The 3,931-nt window shown below is 41.1% G+C and overlaps 1 pseudogene; it reads left to right on the top strand.

Annotated features, from left to right (window-relative positions):
- Positions 1–307: 307 nt before the first annotated feature.
- LOC102843271 lies at positions 308–738 on the top strand (annotated as a pseudogene).
- Positions 739–3,931: the final 3,193 nt, after the last annotated feature.

The raw sequence follows: 3,931 nt of genomic DNA, 5'->3' as shown, positions 1-3,931 counted from the left end.
TCTGTGAACATGGAGAAATGATGAAAGTTACACAAGTGTTTAGGTCTTTTGTTCATAGGGTCACTATGAGTTGACTCAACAGCACTTAACAACAACCACCTGACTGACAGCTCACAAAGTCCTTGGAAGTTGATGTATAAATGTTTCTGGTTCCTTGAAAGTAACTTCCTGGTTCACTAGATTAAGAACATTTTCCAAAGTCTGAAGATAATCTTTGAGCACATCCATATTATTCACTGCTCAACGGCCGGACTTGCCTTTCTGCTTTCAATAAAAGGGGATTTTGCTTTCCCGAGGCTCCAACAACATGGCGAAAGTGGAGCAGAAAAAGAAGCGGACCTTTCGCAAGTTCACCTACCGCGGCGTGGACCTAGACCAGCTGCTGGACATGTCCTACTGATGCAGCTGTACAGCGCCCGGCAGCGGCGGCGGCTGAACCGGGGTCTGCGCAGAAAGCAGCACTCGCTGCTGAAGCGGCTTCGCAAGGCCAAGAAGGAGGCGCCCCCGATGGAGAAGCTGGAGGTGGTGAAGACGCACCTGCGGGACATGATCATCCTGCCCGAGATGGTGGTGAGCATGGTGGGCGTGTACAACGGCAAGACCTTCAACCAGGTGGAGATCAAGCCCGAGATGATCAGCCACTACCTGGGTGAGTTCTCCATCACCTACAAGCCCGTCAAGCACGGCCGGCCTGGCATCGGCGCCACCCACTCCTCCCGCTTCATCCCGCTCAAGTAGCCCTGTGACAATAAAGGTCGTGGACGTACAAAAAAAAGGGGGGGGGATTTTAACATTTACATCAAACTTTGGTTTTTATAACCTTTTCTTGCAATTTTACTTCAGTAAAAGTTTACAGAGCAAGTTGATTTTCCCATTGAACCATAGATACACACTTTGTTTTATGACATTAATTACAGAACATTGTTACAGTAATCTTCCTGTTTCCTCCCGGTGAATCTCATTTTCCTTCATTCTTCTAGCCTACCCCTTCCTGTTTTTGTAGCATTCTTCCTTTTAATGATGTACCATTGATTGTTCTAACAAGTGAGTACCTCCATGATGGTATAGTTTGCCTTACAAGTCTGTTTATTGTTTGGCTGAAAAGTGAATCACAGCAGTGCATTTAGTCTCATCTTTGGAAGGTGACTATATACCATGGTTTGAGGGGTTAGATTTTTTTCTATTTAAAGGAGTTATTTTTGTTCTTGCTAACTATTCATGTCCCCTGCTTTCCCAAGGATGTGAGAAATTGCCTCAAAACACCCTTGTGTTGCATTGTATCTTCTTAAGATGTCTTCAGCCAATATCTCATCTCACATGATCTTCTTACAATGTGATAGTCACACACTTTCATCAAGAAGTGCAATTTACGCTTCTTTCCCCTTGAAACTGGACAGATCTTTGTAATTATTTCAGCCAATAGCAAGTAGCAGAAGTGAAACTACATTATTCCCAAGGCTGGGTCATAAAAAGTGATACAACTTCCACTTGACCCTCTTCAAGCGTGTCTTAGAAGCTGAGGTGGAAGAAGTCTGGCTATTCCAAACTCACCAGGCTGGAAAGATCAGATGGAGAAACCAAAGAATTATACCAAGATACATCCGAGGAAATTCAGCTATTCAGCTGCCAGCTGTTAAGGCCATCCCAGCACAGGCTCCAGACCTGTGAGAGCAGAAATCTTTAGATGATGACAGCTCCCGCCTTAAGGCCACACCAGAGGGGCACAGGCAATCTTCCTTCACAATGTTCTGTGCAAATTCCTCTTCTATAATCTATGAGCATCATAAATGACTGTTTCATGCCTCTATTTTTAAGCCTCGTTTTATGCCCTTATCTTTTTAGATGATTTGTTGCATATAATTGCAACCAGAACGATCCTCTAAGGGTATTTCTAGAAACACAGAAAGAACATTAGACATGTAGCCGCATAGTCTGTTCTTTAATTTGGACCTAACTAAATGAGTAAGTGTAAGCAAGTTACTTATCTTTCTTGACTACTGATGCCCTTTATCTGTAAAATGGGTATAAGATTGACTGGATACACATTAATTAAAAAATAAATCAAGATTCAGAGCTGTATGTATAACTAGTGAGCAGACCATTAGAGAGACTTATGTATACACATAAAGACACATTTAAACATAAATGTGCTCACATTTACACATGCACACATAAGACTGGAAGAACACGTATTGATACAGTACTCACTTGAGAAAGGAAGGGGCAGTTAGGAAGGAGATGTAGGAAGAAAGCTTCATAGTAATAATTCTATACCTTTTTATAGTGCTTTAATCTTTTATTGAGATTATTAACTATTTTTTAAAAATTATAAGATTAAAATAAATAATTTTGGGAAATTCTATGGCAAAATTGCAATTAAAATGTAAAAAAAATTAAGGCAATATGGTATCAATGAAGGAAAAACAAGTAGTAAATGTTCTAGAACAAAAGGCTCAGAAACAGCGAAATCAACTAAGACTGAACATATCAGAGATGTTGGTCACACTGCAGACCGTGAAGTAAGCATGGACTTTCAATAAATGGTGCTGGGCCAGCAAGCTATTTATATTTTAAAAAATAGAGGATGGAAGATAAAAAAAGAAATTAAACTGTACCTGACACCATCCATAAAAACAAATTCCAGATGAATTAATGAACAAGATGTAAATGGGAAAACAATGAAGTTTTTCCAAAATAATGAGAAGACTATCTTCAGGAACTTGGATTATGATAAAAAAAAAATATTTTTTGGGGGGGGAATAAACTGCCAATATTTATTAGAAAGCAAATAAAGAAAAAAAATCCCTACATTATGTACCTGAATACAAACGCAGTGATCTGTGGAGTCACTGAATCTAGTCTCCTCTATGCTGTGACCTGGGAATCAACACTTCATCACCCATCCATTCTGTCCATGACGCTCGCTCCTCTGTTGGGAGAAGCATGCCCAGACCTGCCCCTGCGGGCCATGCCATCACCACCAAGACAGAAGGACCAGGCCAAACCCCACGCCCCCACCCTCGTTCCTATTGCAACCAACTGACGGGTTGGGGGGGAGGTCGGGGGAAGAATCTCTTAAAAATACAACATAACGAGAAAAGTGGAAAAATCAGACACATATTCTGATTTGTTTTTAGAATTTCTACAAATCAATAAACTCTTGAAAAGCAAAGGTGTCACTTTGATGACAAAGGTGCACCTGACCCAAGTCGTGTTCTTTACAGTTGCCTCAAAAGCAGTGAAAACGTAGACAGTGAAAAAAAAAATCTGAAGAAGAATTGATGCGTTTGAATTACAATGTTGGCACAGAATACTGAATGTACCATGAACTTCCTGAAGAAAGAACAAATCTGCCTTAGAAGGAGTACAGCCAAAACGTACCTTTTGATGTAAAAGTGTGAGGATGAAACTTCATCTTCTTCACTTGGTTGTCAGGTGGGACATGTTATCCCCGAGGAAGGACATCTTGCTTTTCCAGGGTCAGTGAAAGAGGAAGCTCTTCAGTGAGGTGGGTTGACGCGGTGACTACCACAATGGGCTGGAACACACCTGCTGTTGGGAGAATAGTGTAGACTGAGCAATGCACTGTCACACGTTAGGCCACTAGTGGTCGCAGAAGTGTCACTAGGCACTTCACAACAACAAAATAGATAATACATTAGACAAAGCACTACACATATACATGTATTCATTTAAAAAGAGCCAATAAATACACCAAAGCATAACCTATCTCATTAGCAAACAAAATATACAAATTTAAACTACAAGTTGATACTTGTAAACGATTACTGTTGTTGTTGTTGTTGTTATGTGCCGTCGAGTCCTTTGCGACTCACAGCGACCCTATGCACAACAGCCCTAAACCCTGCTCTATCCTGCACCACACTGCCTCTGACACACCCATCCCGATTACCCCAGTCACCGAATCAAT

This window comes from Elephantulus edwardii, unplaced genomic scaffold (assembly GCF_000299155.1).
Source record: "Elephantulus edwardii isolate Elephantulus edwardi_28Jun2011 unplaced genomic scaffold, EleEdw1.0 scaffold00074, whole genome shotgun sequence".
Taxonomy (NCBI): Eukaryota; Metazoa; Chordata; class Mammalia; order Macroscelidea; family Macroscelididae; genus Elephantulus; species Elephantulus edwardii.
This window is presented reverse-complemented; position numbering and strand designations above follow the sequence as displayed.